We start from the raw sequence: 16,780 nt of genomic DNA on the forward strand, positions 1-16,780 counted from the left end.
AAAAGCCGGGGTAGCAATACTTCTTTTAGACAAAATAGACTTTAAACAAGGACTGTAAGAAGACACAAAGAAGGACACTACATAGTCATAAAGGGAACAATCCAACAGGAAGATATAACAATTATAAGAATTTGCGCACCCAACACAGAAACACCCAAAAACATAAAGCTACCATTAATAGAATAAAAAGATTAAAAAATTGGCAGTGATATAATAATAGTAGGGGGTCTTAACACCCCAGTCTGGATTATCTATCCATTGATGTAAAAATTAATAAGGAAACAGCGACTGTGAATGACACAGTGGACCAGATCTAATAGATAGGTTCAGAATATTCCATCCCAAAACAGGAGTAAACAGATTCTTTTCAAGTACATATAGAACATTCTCCACAATAGATCACATTAGGCCATAAAAACAAACAAAAAACCAAAACCAAATCTTAACAATTAAAAAAGACTGAAATCATATCATGGATCTTTTCCAACCACAATGGTGTGAACCTAGAAACCAACCACAAGAAGAAGTCTGGACAGAACACAAACACATGGAAGCTGAATAAAGTACTCCTAAACAACTAGGGGGTCAACCAAATCACCAAAGAGGAAATTTAAAAATACAAGGTCCAAACACAATGGTCCAAGATCTTTGGCATGAAGCAAAAGCTTTTCTAAGAGGGAAGATGATAGCATTACAGACCTACCTAAAGAATCAAGAAAAATGTTAAACAACCTAACCTTATGCCTAAAGGGTCTAGAAAAATAAGAACAAAGCCCAAAACCAATAGAAGGAAGGAAATAATAAAGATTAGAACAGAAATAAATGAAATGGAGACCAAAATAAACGGAATGGAATGGATCTATAAAACCAGGAAAAGGTTCTTTGACAAGATCAACAAAATCTATAAACCTTAAGACAGACTTGAAAGCAAGTAAGGAAGGGAGGGAGGGAAGGAGGAAGGGAGAGAGGGAGGGAGGGAGGAAGGAAGGAAGGGAGGAAGGAAGGAAGGGAGGAAGGAAGGAAATTCAAATAAAATCTTAAATGAGGGAGATAAGTAATAACAGATACCACAGAAACACAAAAGATTCCGACAGAATATTATGAAAAATTATATGCCAACAAATTGGACAACCTAGAAGAAGTGGATATATTCCTAGAAACATATAAACTTCTAAAAGTGAATCAAGAAGAAATTTTCAGCAGACTGATTATTAGCAATGAAACTGAATCAATAATATAAAAACTCCCAACAAAAAAAAAGTAGAGGATCACATGGCTTCATTAATGAATTCTACCAAATATTTAAAGATTCAATACCTATTCTTCTAAAACTATTCCAAAAAAATACAAGAGGAGGGAAAGCTTCCAAATTCATACTAGAAGATTGGCATTACCCTGATACCTTAACCCCAAGCTTAGAAATATGAACAACGTTCCTTCAATTTACATTCAGTCTCTAAACTGGTGGGCCTGTGTGACTTTATTTCATACTGCCATGGTCCCGATTTAAGTAACTATAGATCTCTGTCTTATTTTTTCAGGCTTCTAGAAGAAAGCCTTCTAGTTATTTTCTTTAGGTACCTTTTTTTTTTTTTTTTTTTTTTTTTTGGCCTAAAATGTTATCCTTCAAAGAGAGATTTGTTGGAGATGGGTGGATTTGCTTCATACTTATTCACTGTTTAATACAAGGTCTCTGCCCAGGAGAAATGGCTGGTGATGGCTTAGCAGTAATCCAGTATGTCTGCAACTAAGGCTTTCTTTCATTCAGTAAACAAAACAAAACAAAGGAAAGCAACCACAAGAGCAACAAAAAAAACCTTTATTCTTAAAAAACAAAAACAAAAACAAAAACTTGATTCTTAAAAAAAATCTTAAAAATAAAAAATGTTTTAGTCTTTCACGTGAGTGCTTGAAACTTCATTTTACTGGGCCCTGTGTATAATACTGCTGCATAGGCTTCCTGAGTATTTTTGCATCGCACATCTGAATAAAACTGATGAGCTTCACAGAAATACTCCTGTTTATTTGGTGCTTTGGAATACTGCATTAACACCATAAAAGAAAAATTACCACACTACTTTTATTAGAAAATATTATCTCATATCCCAAATCATCCACTTTTCCATATGCAGTTAATGATTAGGAAAAAAAAAAGATTTTTGTTAAGGTAAAAACTATATCCATTGAATATGAATTTTCAAATCATTGAAAAATATTATGAAAAGTGTTGGCAGTAATTAAAATGAGCTCTTTTACTTATTTTCATATTACCTATCCTTTGTGAGTCCCTAGTTCTCTTTTTTTTTTAAGATTTATTTTTGAGAGAGAAAGCCCAAGTGGGGAAGGGGCAGAGAGAAAGGGGAACAGAGGATGTGAAGCTGGCTCTGTGCCGACAGCACAAAGGTGAAGTCGGATTCTCGACTCACTGAGGCACCCAGGTGCCCCCATAGCTGTGTTTCTCTCTTTTTTTAAGGTTTTTTTTTTTGTATTTTTTAAATGTTTATCTATTTTTGAAAGAGAGAGAGACAGAGCACTAGCAGGGGAGGGGCAGAGAGAGAGAGGGAGACACAGAATCCAAAGCAGGCTCCAGGTTCTGAGCTGTCAGCACAGAGCCCAATGTGGGGCTCGAACCCCTGAACCTTGAAATCATGACCTGAGCCTAAGTGGGCCCCTTGACTGACTGACCCACCCACGTGCCCCCTCCCCCGCAGCTCTGTTTCTTAAACTGATGATAATATTTAATTAGGGAATTGCTTTTATTTTTTACTTTACATATATATTCTGCCTAAGACAGCTTCATGTAGCCACCTTTTTCATGATCCTGTTATACACATGAAGATTATTCTTGGTCTGGTGATCTGTCAAGCACAGGATAATTGACTTAAAACATTTTTTTGTCTAACATTTGCACAGTGGAACATTTTCTAAGGACTAATGGAGGCTTCAGGTAAAAAGACCACATTCTTAATCACAGGTGTGTATATCAGGATACTGAGGCAAGAATGGACAAAGTAACATGTTTAAGATGAGTATAGAAGAAATCAGTGTCATAAAGCACATAGCTTCAGGTCTACCAGGGACATATATTAAGGAAATTGCAAAAGCTACAATCCAGGAAAGTAACTGGGATTAGAGAACAGAATACAGTCGGCTCTCAAGAATTGCTTGCATGGTTTGACTGCCGGGAATCTTGTTATACTAAGTTTAGTGATTTCCTTTTTGACTAGGAGCATTCCAATTTGGTCATTCCAGTTTTTAGTGGCATTTACATATCACTTCTTAAAAGTAACCCTTGGTTACGGAATCTGAATCAAAGTTATTTTTTCAGACTCACTTTAAAGGTGTTCTAGTTTAACTTTTACTTTTCCCTACCAGTACAGTAGTCTTTTAAGCCACTCATCTTCAGTAATGAGAGGAGACTTCTTAATTGGTGCTATTCTTCCATTTTGACAATATCCTTGACAATGCAATAATGCCAACAACCATAGGGCTTCAATCCAACATTATATTCAGACTTCATGCTAAAATAATGGTGTCTAGAGATCTATGTGTTCATTACAACTAAAATACATCTGAGACGTAGTGCCATAGGCTTTGAAAAACAGAAGCAGTTGGAGTCATTTTGTAAAGGACTGTGCCACAAGTCAAAATTCCCTTTAGTGGTCCAGAAGATTAATATAGATTCATGATCAGTGCTTCTTAATCACTTTCTCTAGAGCCCTAGGTGTAGATGTCCATGATAAAGTGGAGTGGCTTTGCATTGGCTATATTAATCATATACGGGACAGATGCAGTGAATCAGCAAATTTATTTTAGAGCCTGTATTTATGTGAACAATTCCTGAATTTCCTTCATTCAGTGAAGAAGAAGGCAGTTTGTGATTCTCATTTGAAATAATTGTATTTTACTATGAAAAGAATGTTTAGGATCAGGAAACTCATACCAACATAAATAACTACCATGAAATTCTCAATATGTATACTACCGCTGTATCAACATCCCATGATTTGGGTACAAAATTAATTGTATAATTTAGCAAACCTACCAAAATTTTAGTGAAATAGATAAAATCGATACCTGGCAAGGTTGGTGCCATTGACATTTGAATCACATGCTGCTTTTTCCTGACATGAATATATACCAACAGTGTTTATATCCATAGACAGGAATCGTTGGCCGATTGGTTTAATGTCAGCATTTTCTTTAGAAAAAGGTGTGATCAATACAAATTAAGAGACATTGTCCTAGCATAGATATCTCAATTCTAAGAATAACAAAAAGGGATTTTTTGTAACTGCCTTTCTTTCAAACAAAAGTATTCTTAAAAAAAATTTTTTTTTTAAATTTTACAGAGATAGAGTACATGCACCCGAGTTGGGAGAGGGGCAGAGAGAGAGACAAATCCCAAGCAGGCTCCATGCTCAGCACAGAGCCTTTTGTGGGGTTAGATCCCATGACCATGAGATCATGACCTGAGGTGAAATCAAGAGTCAGATGTTCAAGTGACCCAGTCACTCAGGTGCCTCTCAAACAAAAGTATTCTTACTTCATAAGATTTAGCACCCATGAGTTTTCAGGCATTTTGCTAGGTTCTGGCAGTAAATATAAAATGACTTTTATTTTTAAGTGACTTATGGAAGTTTAAGTTTACTTATAGAAGTTACTTATGGAAGTAATATTCAGAAATAAGATCATGAAGTACCTAGACAATTGCAATACAATGGCATTGGATTAAGACTACTGATTAGGTGCAATACAAGTTGGGATCGGGTGAATAAGGGAAACTTCTGGGGTAAGAAAGTGGTACATGAGCTAAGTCATGAAAAACTAATGGGGGCCATCTACAAAAAGAGAGGGTTGTATGAATGGTGGCGTGTCAGAAGGAAGCACACCTACAAAATCAAAGTTGAGAGAAAGTATGGTACATTGGAAAATCTAAAAGTTGGTTACTGTGAAAGAAGATGGGCATCCTGAAATCTTTAATAAGTATACAGAAAGCGTTGATCTTATAGCAAGAAAACACTAAACATCCTACTTATAACTGGGGTATCTAAAAAGATTAGGTATTACTAGAAAAAGTCTCAAGAGCAAAAGATATTGTGGAAGGAAAGGCTTTAACTTAGAACATAGATGTTGTTTGGGTTTCTTTTTAGGAGTTTGTTTTTTCTTTTATTTCCCCCCAAATTGGGGAAGGTCAACAGGTGCCCGCAACAAGGACTTCAAAGATATGTAGAGTTATGTAGAGTTGATATCATGAATAAGGGTGGATTTTAGTTTCAGCATATGAAATGACTTTAGAATCTCATTCACATATTAAGTGTTAGAACTCACAAAATTCTTTGAGAATTTCCAGTACAAATAATATTTTCATTTCTATTTTACTCAAGGGTTTATTGAACATTTTTGCAGAAAGTACTACCAAGGACAAGGATACAAAAGGACACAGTATTTGGAAGTATCTCCTCAGAGAATGACACATTATATGAAAGGTTTCTCCTCAGAGAAAGAGAAGACTAGTACATAATATGTGGAATAAAATACATGAGAAATGACTAATTGGTATAAGAAACTTAGGAAGACTTAAAGGAGTTACATTTGAATTTAACCTTGGGGGATTTTGAAAGGCAAAGTTTGGGACCAAAAGCAATTTTAGGGCCATAAACAGAGACTCCAAGGTTGAGTACCTCTTATTTTCTATGTAGTAGCTAGAGTTGTATGAAACATTAATCAGATCATATTGCCCTTCTACAGAAGAAAGAGAAAAGAGAACCTAGGACACATTTTTGAATCCTAGATGGCTAAGTTTTTCAAATTCCTCTGCATTTATTACAGACAAAATTTCATTTCTAGTTTTAGATAGAGAAAAAACCCAGAATCCAATGGAACAAATTAAGCTTTTACTTAAGTCAACAATTTTCTGCACCCAAGACTTCCTAAAAGTATGAATGTCACTGACAAGGATGTCCATGAGAATGTTCCTTTTTAATTGGCTTTTGTCACACTGCATGTTCACAGTACAGCTTCCAACAATACCAACAGAGCCAACACAACTTTATTTGTAAAACTCAAAAAAGTTTTGATCCTTTTGAACTAAGTTGAAAATATGGCATTACTCAGAGATATTGCCTAAAATACTTGTGAATTGATTCTACTTCTAATCCCCACAGTTATTTGAAAAATTAAGACCATTAGGCTATACATAATGAAGTCACAACTTGTGACTATTTTGATGGATTATAAAATGCATTCTTGCTTCATGTGGCATTACCTATGCAGAATTTACTTTCTATGCTGTTAAATTGGAAATATATTCAAGGACATGAACTTTAACATCTTAAGTGGAACATGGCATTTCTATGTGGATCTATGAGTATTCTATAATGTTCAATTCTTATTGCCATAAACTTTCTACAAGAACATTTAAGAAAACATTTGCATTAGAAAACATTTTATTCAATGACATATATGGGTATGGTCTATTTTTGAGCTATTATAAATGCTAGATTTGATTAGAGAAATTTCACATAACCAGCCTATTTATGAAATGCACAGTTCAAAATATCTAAGGAATTACCAATTTTTTTTGTTGTTGTTACTGTTGAAAGATTCAACAATACTGTGATAGAAGCAGAAATGCCTTAGGTCTTTTGATTCAAAATTTAACTGGTAAATCACTAACATTGTACTTTTAGTCATCTTAGGTTGTTTAAATATTAAAATTAGGACCACATTCACCATTACTATCAGAGAACAGCTATATTCAAGGATTCTTATTTAGCTTGCTTGCAGAAAGAACAAAGGTTTCAGACATATGAACCACAGCAAAGAGTTTTTACAAAATATCTCTTCAATAATAAAAGAGTATCTCTTTAAAATTAAAGAATATCTTGCATGGGAATAGCACTTTATTTTTACACATTACTGTAAAGTATTCATTATTCTCTTTGATCCAGTCAACAATACTACAAGAATGCAAGGCAGAAGCTACTATTAACTTTTTACATTAAAAATGAAAACTGGAATTAAAAAAGAATTAAATGAGATAAAGTGAATCACCCCAGGACTAATTACTAGTAAACTGTATTTACTGATAGCAGAATCTGCAGTGTTGTCTTAATAGCATGTTTATTTTTAAATAACCCATATTTCCTCAGCTTCTATGTTTGCTTGCCTTTAACAGCCTGCATCTGTGACTTTGGAGGCTGCCACAGGGCTATGACAACTACTTTGCCTGCATAGAAAGCAAAATGCTAGGATTTTATGTCTCTCCTGGGATGGTCCAGAGTCAGTGTCTAGGGCAGATAGTCTAGCCCAGCTCCCTTACTTGAGTCAGGACAAACTGACTCCATGTGGGTCAGAGAGATGCTAGCACTTTCTCTGTAATCACAGCCCTAGTTTTTTCCACTTCTTAGTCCTTCAGCCAGCCCTTACTTCTTATTGGGAGCAATTCTTTAATAAGTTACTGCACAGAAATTCTCATCTCAGAGGTTTGGTGTTTTGTTTGTTGGCTCTTTGTTTGTATTTTTTTTTCCAGAATCCAGACCATGAAATAAACTAAGGAAGTTGAGAAATATAAAGTTTAAATATCCAGTATAAGAATGCATATTTCATATATGAGGAAAATAAAAATCAAACATAAGCACCATAATTTTTCTTTCAGTTGTTTCATGACAAAAGACTGGAATATGAGTGTTGAAGCTTTTACTTTACCATAAATTTACTTTCTTTAATTTAAGGCCAAGTTAGTTAAGATGTAGTGTAATAATTGTTTCAAGAGTAGAATTTAGTGATTCATCTCTTACATATAACACCAAGTGCTCATCCCAACAAGTGCCTTCCTTAATGAGCATCATCCATCTAGCCCATCCCCTGCCCCTTCCCTTTGTTCTGTGTATTGAAGAATCTCTTAACCTTTTTGAGCCTGTATTTTCAAGTGTAAACTGGGAGATAATAGTACCTGCTCAGACTGTTGCATATAGGTATTGTGATGGTAAAATAAATAGTAAAAATAATTTATCAACTATAAAATGTTCCAACAGCATTTCTCAAAATGTAAAAAATAAAACGTAGATTCCCAGGTTCAACAAACCCTCTCCTCAAATGCACAGATGCACACTTAGGGAAGAATCAGGGAATCTGCATTTTTAACAAACACCCTAGTTGAGTTAGCTGAAGATTGTCCAAGGTACATACTTTTAGAAACTTCAAACTGTTGACGAGATGGTATCACCATCATCTACGAAGAATGGTCTTAATCTCTGACTTCTCTGTATAAAATCTAGTGTTTTGTTATAGGGTTTTAACATTATTAATTGATTTTCCCCATTATCTTCCTTTTACTTCTTACCTGACACTAGCAAAATTTTTATAATTTAGTCAAGGAAGTAAAATGAAACAAATCCAACAGAAAGACTAAATAAGCACATCAGAAAAAATTGAAAATGACCAGGAGGAAGTTCTTAAAAATTAGCTTTGATTTTTTTTCACACAGACAGTGCTTATTAATGAGTCATTAATATTAAAAAGGTTAGAGAAAAATAATATGGTGCCAGTTTAAAAAATGAATTCACCTACAGCACTCTTCAAGCCATGAACATAATTACCAAAGTTACATAAGAAACATGCAAAGCTTGAAGTAATTATACTTTCTAAGTTTTGGATCTTCTGCAACTTTACAGTTCAAATACATTCAGAGAATGTACACTGATACAAGGGTTATTAATTAGATATAATACTGACTGGCTATTATTGCCAATTGGTATTTTCTGCCTTTATGTATACTACTAAAGAGAAGTAGGCTTCTGTTTAGTTGACTTCAATTCTATCTATCCAAATACCAAAAGACTATGTAAAATATTTTAAATGTCTATTTGCAACCATATACTGGTATTTCTTTAAATTTAGGCATGATATCAATTACTCTAGTTAGCAAAACTCTGAACTGTTAAACTGCAAAACAGTAACTTAGTTTCTTTTAAGGGAAATAAATGTAGTATATACTTTTTTGGCAAATTAAGCGATTTGATGCTTTGTCCATGCTGATGCCTCCCAAATTTTTATCTCCAGCACAGAACTCTCCCGAACTCCAGATTCCCATAACCAACTGCCTAAATAATGTGTGTTACAGGCATCTCAAAATTAACATGTAATCAACTGAATTCTTGACATACCCCTTAGGCCTCTTCCACCCCAGTCTTCTACATCATTTTACCAGTTGATTATGACCAATGTATAGCTAAAAAGCCAAAACAAACAAATGTGAATATTGCAGTTACTCTACTCTTTCTCTTATACTCACTATCTAATTTGTCTCATTGTAGTGATTTGTTAAAATATGTAATACATATTATGCCATTTCCCAAACTTTTCAGTAACTTTCCATTTCACTCAAAAGACAGTCATTATAAATATCTATATATCTCTTAGTAATACAGAACCAGATCCTCTAATGCTTTCAATCACCTATGGCTCTCTAAGTTGGACCAGCCTACTCTGATCCAAATTATTTGACCACTGTCCCTCTTTGCTGTTCCTCGATCATGCCTGGAATGCTCTCTTCCCTAGGCCTTTTCATTGCCATCAGGTATCCAATGGCCTTCCTTGGCCAAATAATTCCTATTAAATGTTATTTATCAATGTTATTTCTCAGTGTAGCTATCATCATATTATAATTTAAAATTATCCAACCCACACAACATAGTCTCTCATCGTCCACTGCTTTCTCTTTTTTTCACAATAGATTTGATGATGTTGTCACATCCTGTATAATTAGGTTACCATACTTGCTCACTTTCTTCCCACTTCTTCTAAATGTAAGTTGAATGAGGGAAGGAATCTTTATTTTTTTGAAAATCCTAACTAATGCATTTTTAAGCACTTAGAAAAATGATTATCACATGGTAACAGATCAATGAATAATTATTGAATGAATGAATTCACATAAATGAAAAACAAAGAAACATTGTGTATTTCAGGAAACACGTAAGAGAAATGAGGTTCTAAGCAGAATGAACAGGAGAACTGGTTCTGGTGGAGATGGATAATCTGGGTAATAAAAAGAACATTAAGATATTTCAGTTAGAATCCTCTGTTGTGAGATAATATTTAATTTATTAGTATTGGAAAGCTATAAAAGAACCAAATCAGAACAAGAAAGAGATCCCGAAATAAACTGTAGATGATGAAATTAAAAACAAGCCAAGAAGAACTCCAGAAGAATTTCATGGAAAATTGTTGAAAAACTTCTCAAAATATAGAGCAGCAAGATAGGAGAAGCAAACTCTAAGAAAAATTTAAGGAACACAGAGGATGGATTTAAGAGGTCCAGTTTTCATAACAGGAATTCCAGAAAGGGGACACAGGTGAAAATAAAGTGAAGAATAATGGATACGATTTCCACATATGAATGTAAACATCTTCAGATTGAAAGAAAATTTCAGGCAGGATATGCATAAAGATACACAGCACCTCTCAAAAATTTTCAGAACAAAAATCATTTAACATGCATACACACACACACACACACACACACACACACACACACACACACACACTATCATCTATCCATTCAACAGGTGCACCAAAAAGAATCATTAGGAATAAACTTAACCAAGGAAATAAAAGACCTGTACTCAGTTGTCTAACTATAAAACACTGATTAAAGGAACTGAAGACGACATGAACAAATGGAAAGAACTAATAACCTCATGGACTAGAAGAATTAATATTGTTAAAATGTCAATATGACCCAAAGTCATCTATAAGTTCAATACAATTCATATCAAAATACCAACAGCATTTTTCACAGAACTAGAGCAAATAATCTTAGAATTTGCATGGAATCATAAAGAATCTAAAAAGCCAAAGCAATCTTGAGAAAGAAGAACATAGCTGGAGGTATAGAACAGAATAGAAAACCCAGAAATAAATGCATAATTATATGGTCAATTAATATACTAGCAGGAGGAAACAAGAATATACAATGGGAAAAAGACAGTCTCTTCAACAAATGGTGCTGGGAAAACTGGAGAATTACATGAAAAAGAATGAAACTGGACCCCTCTTCACACCATACACATTAATGAATTCAAAATGGATTAAAGACCTAAATGTGAGACCTACAACCATATGATTCTTAGAAGAAAACAAACCTAAGCAGTAATCTCTCGGACACTGGCCTTAGCAATATTTTTCTAGATATGTCTCCTCAGGCAAGGTAAGCAAAAGCAAAATCAACTATTGAGACTATAAAGGAAACCATCCACAAATGAAAGGCAGCCTACTCAATGGGAGAAGATATTTACAAAAGGTATATCCAACAAGGGGTTAATATCCAAAATACAGAAAGAAACTATACAACTCAATACCAAAATAACAAATAATGCAACTAAAACATGGGCAGAGGACCTAATAATCAGGAAATGTGAATGAAAACCACAATGAGAGATCTCATTACACCTGTCTGAATGGCTAGAATCAAAAAGACAAGAAATAAGTATTGGAGAGGATATACAGAAAAAGTAACTCTTTTGCACTGTTGGGAATCTCAATTGGTGCAGCCACTGTGGAAAACAGTGTGAAGATTCCTCAAAAAATTAAAAACAGAACAACTATATGATTCCATGATTCCACTAAGGTATTAACCCCCAAAAAGCAAAAACACTAATTTAGAAACATATATGTACCCCTATGTTTATTGTGACATTATTTACAATAGCCAAGATATAGAAACAACATAAGTGCCCATTGATACATGAAGGAAGATGTATTCTATACATACAATGGAATATTAATCGGCCATAAAAAGGATGAGATCTTCCCATTTGTGACAGTGGGGATGGACCTAAAGGTATTATGCTAAGTGAAGAAAGTCACAGAAAGACAAATACCACATCAATTGACTCATATGTGGAATCTAAAAACCAAACAAATGAACAAAGAAAAGCAGAAACAGACCCCTAGGTACAGAGAAACTGATAGTTTTCAGAGGGATAGGCAGAATGGGCAAAAAGACAGCGGAAGATACTGGCTTCTGCTCATGGAATGAACGTTACCGACATGAAAGGTACAGAATAAGCACTACAGCCAGTGGTATTATAATAACACTGTAAGGTGACCGATGGTAGCTACACTTGTAGTGAGAATAACACAACATAAAGACTTGGCGGATCACTATGTTGTACACCTGAAACTAAGGTAACATTGTGTGCCAACTATAGTTCAATAAATAGAAGAAGAAGACAAAAAGTAAGTAACAGAATATCTTTAAAAACCTGACATAACAAAGCAGAATTATAAACCAGTGAAGATATCTTCTAAAAAATTAAGGTGCAATAAAAACAATTTTGGGAAAATGTGTGATTAATAGCTAACACTACAAGAGATATTGAATTTCTTTCAACTGAAGAGCAATGATTCCAGATGGAAGCCTGGGGTCTTCAGAGATAAACATTACCGGAAATTTTAGGTATATGTATTTAAGAGTAATGATTGCTTAAAACACTAATAATAATAGTGGTATGTAGTTTAAAACACGTAGAGATAAAATATAAACAATAAGACGAAGGCAGGAAGGTAGATAAATGCAATTTTACTATTATAAGGTCCTTATGTGTTATGTGGTAGAATATTAAGTGAAGATGTACTCTAATAAGCAAAAGATGCATTTGTCATCTCCATATGAAACATAAATATGACATTACCCCAAAACAATAGAAAACAAATGACTAGATTATAAATGTAAATTTGTCTATATCAGCAACTAAATAAAATAATAATTGCTATTATACACTGATGATATAATTTTATACATAGAAAATCTCTATGTATCTGTAAACATAGTAAGTACTTTAATCAAGGTATCTAGATACTAGCTCTGTACAACAATATATTTTTGTATACCAGAAACAAATATTTGGAAGCTGAAAAAAATATGTATGATAGCATCAAATACTCTATCAAATACATAAACATAAATTTAAGAAATGTAAAAAATTTTTATACTTACAACTACAAAAAATTGCTGCATGAAGTGAGAGAGCATCTAAGTAAATGGAAAGGTATTTTATGTTCATGGAATCGAAGATTCAATATTGTTAATATGTTAATTTTCCCCAAATTGATTTGCAGATTTACTACAATTCCACTCCAAGCTTCAGAAATATTTTCTTTTGTAAATATTAATAGACCAAAATTTATATGGATGTGCGAGGGACCTAGACAAAATAATACTGAAAAAGAGACATAATTGAAGGTCTTATACTACATGATTTCAGACAGTCTGTAAAGCTACAAGAATGTGTGGTTGACACAATGATACTTATATAGATCAATAAACAGAATGGAGCCCAGAAAGAGACCACAAATTATTTTCAATATAGAAAGAAAAAATTATTTAAAAGGACATATAAAGCATTTTCATTAAGTGTCTCTGGAACAACTTTTTGTGTTTTTATGTATGTTTATACACATACACATACATATGTATATAGGTTGAAAATAAAATTTGACCCCTTAACTCTGTTTACATTGTTCATAAAAATTAATATTTTACCTATTTCTACATCTGGAAACAAAAATATATATATTCTAGAAATAAAACTTAAGTGAATGTTTTTCTGGCTTTCAAGCAGGCAGTTTCTTAACACAGAAAAGCCACCATAAAAGAAAACACATGAAAAATTATATTTTACCAAATTTAAAACTTCTGTGATCTGAAGATACCATAGAGGAAAGTAAAAATGCAAGATATAGACTGGACGTCATATGAGATATATGATATGAAACAAAAAATTGATACATAAGATATATAGCAAACTTCTACCAATTAGGAGAAAACAAACACCATTAAAAAAAAAGTGGACAGAAATATCTAAAAAGATACTTCACACACACACACACACACAAAATTCAATGGCCAAAGAGCATATGAAAATTTGGTCAAGATCAGTACTCATCAGTGAAAAACAAAGCCACAATGAATAATGGTAGAATGTGTGATCTTAAAAATTTTGATGAGACTGGGTGTCGGTAGGAATGTGTAACAAAGAAAATTTTCATAAATTGCTGGTATTATTGTAAAATGCTCCAGCCTTTTGATCAACTAATGATTTCTTTCAAGTTTGCACACAGACTTGCTCCATGGCACAACAAATTGACTCCTAGGAACTGGAGAAATAAGCCTTTTTGTCTACAAAAAGACAGGTACAAGAATATTCATACCAGCTCAATTCGTAATAGTGTATAGCTGGAAATAACCCAAAAGCCCATCAATAGAAGAAAATATACATGAACTTTGGATACTGGTAACAAAGGAAGACTCCTCAGCAATATGAAAGGAAAGGACTATCGATCCATACTAACACATACATGAACTTTATTTTTTTTTAATTTTTATTTATTCTTGAGACAGAAACAGAGCACAAGCAGGGGAGAGGCAGAGAGAAAGGGAGACACAGAATCGGAAAGCAGGCTCCAGGCTCTGAGCTGTCAGCACAGAGCCCCATGGGGGGCTCAAACTCAGGAACCGCAAGACCATGACCTGAGCTGAAGTTGGATGCTCAACCAAGTGAGCCATCCAGGTGCCCCAATACATAGATGAGTTTTAAAAACATGTTGGTGAAAGAAGACACACATAGAAGAGTACATATGATATGATTTCATTTATAAGACATTCAGTAATAGGCAAAATTAATTTGTGATGACAGAAATTAGGAGCCACTGGACCAAGTCACAAGGTGCTTTCCAGAGTGATAGACTCTTTCCCTTGTTTTGGGTAATGGTCATATCATGTTTATATTTCTCAAAATTCTCTTTACTGATTTTAAATTATAACTCAAAATACTAATTCTAAAAACCAAAAATAAGATCTAGAATTAATTATCATAAAATATCTCAAAAGAGGTCTAGAATTAAGTGTCAGATCATAATACTCTATAAACTCTTAGGAAGACAAATAAGAATGATAGCTGTAGACTTTGGAAGAATGTTAAGGTACTCCTTCCATCAGTTTCTTGTCTCATTTTTTTTTGAGCATAAATTATTTGGGGTATGGCTCTGCAAATTATATGAATTTAAATCTTTGATTACTTTAAGTCCATTGGTAGATTCTCATTGTAAATTTAATATCACAGAGAAATTTCCAGTAATTTACTCAAACAACAACAAACAAAAAACAAAAACAAAAAAACCATCACTTTAATTTAAGTAAAAAACACCCAAACTCAAACTGAGTCAAACTCCATTTCTTTTGAAGCTTTTCTGAGCTGAGACCTCCTGGTTCATATCCAAAATTTGGATTTAAGAAGCATTTAAATATTTAGCAATATACACAGATATCTTAGCTTGGAATTATTCCTCAGATTCTGGGTACTAATTTGTAGGGAGCAACATACATTTTCCATCTCTGACACTTGTATAACTCTTGAAATTTCTTGTTATTCTTTATGTGGACCCAAATAAAATAAAACAAAAACACTCTGATGCAATGGGGAAAAACTACATGATTATTTACAGTATTTTTCTGATAGTTGCTGCACAACAATTGTTAATAGTAGATACTGTTTCCTTACTCAACTCTTTTCTATTTAGAGCGGAAAGAAAATGCTTTACATCTTTACAATCTGAGGCACTGGTTCTCTGGATAGGATTGGTAATAATTATGGCAGTCAGCTCTAATACATTGCAAATGTCATTGTTCCCCAAAACGATTTTCTCAAAGACCAACACTGTTGATTTAGCTGCTTGTCCGTAGTTTCTCATGGCTTTTGTCAAGTTTTATAATCTCTCGATCACATTTCAAGGGCTAACAAGTATTCGTGTCTTCTAGATTTCTTACACAGATTATTTCAGAGCCTATGAGGTTCAATATATCCTACAAACAGAAATATTTTCCCGTTTCTTGATGGCAATTAATGGCTAGGACAATTCTATGCAATAGAATTCAAACTTAACACAAACTGAACTCATTCACTGATACCAAATCTTCTTTCTCTCTCCCTCTAGGTTTCTTCACAGATGTGTTTGACTATTGCTAAGCATCTCAACAAATCTTCAGCCTACAGACTTCCAGTCTAGAAATGATGTGGGGATCAAGAAACTCGACTTTAACACTATCAAGAAGGGAGGGTGTGGAAGAAGAGAGATAGAGAATAGCACACAGACTCATTTTTTTTATTCCCTACCAACTTGTGACTGTTGACACAGAGGCTGCCTTTGCTGAAATTTACCATATTGAGATAACTGATTGATCGTATCACCAAAGAATACATGGTGTGTTTAATACACAGGGAAGAAGTGGAGGTAAAGAAATGGTCAGTGCCTGCACAGAGCTGTCAAGAACATGTACTGCAAACCTCATTTTGCCTTTTTTTCCCCATTCAGTAGGAACTCTGTGAATAAGAGAAGCATAGAAATGATACTAGTCTACTGCACACTCCTTCTTGAATTGCCATGCAAATCTGTTCATCAAAATTACTGAGTAAAATTAAATCATACAATTAGACCTAATCACCTAGGCCACATCATCACAGTTGAAACATCTTAAACATACCCAAGGTGATCTAATTTAAAAACTTGGCATTTTGTGGGGATATATTAACACTTTCCTATTTGGAGGACACAGCAACTCCTTTACCCCATTCTTATTAAATATTTATATGCATGACATCAGTGTTCTGAAAATACCCTGTGTGTTATAAAGCCAATATATGGTTTCTCCAAAAGGAAAGCATTAAAATAATTTGCTTAGAGAAATTAGGGTTATAGATTTTTAAATTAATTT

General features: G+C 33.8%; 1 long non-coding RNA gene across 1 annotated transcript in view; it reads left to right on the forward strand.

Moving 5' to 3' along the window:
- Nucleotides 1-16,415, forward strand: part of LOC128315775 (uncharacterized) — a 42,598-nt gene extending 26,183 nt beyond the window's left edge. Inside the window, exon 2 of the long non-coding RNA XR_008298856.1 lies at nt 16,003-16,415. This is a non-coding gene — a long non-coding RNA (uncharacterized LOC128315775). The remainder of the gene's footprint in view (nt 1-16,002) is intronic.
- The last annotated feature ends 365 nt before the right edge of the window (nt 16,416-16,780 follow it).

Source organism: Acinonyx jubatus, chromosome A1 (genome assembly GCF_027475565.1).
Source record: "Acinonyx jubatus isolate Ajub_Pintada_27869175 chromosome A1, VMU_Ajub_asm_v1.0, whole genome shotgun sequence".
NCBI lineage: Eukaryota > Metazoa > Chordata > Mammalia > Carnivora > Felidae > Acinonyx > Acinonyx jubatus.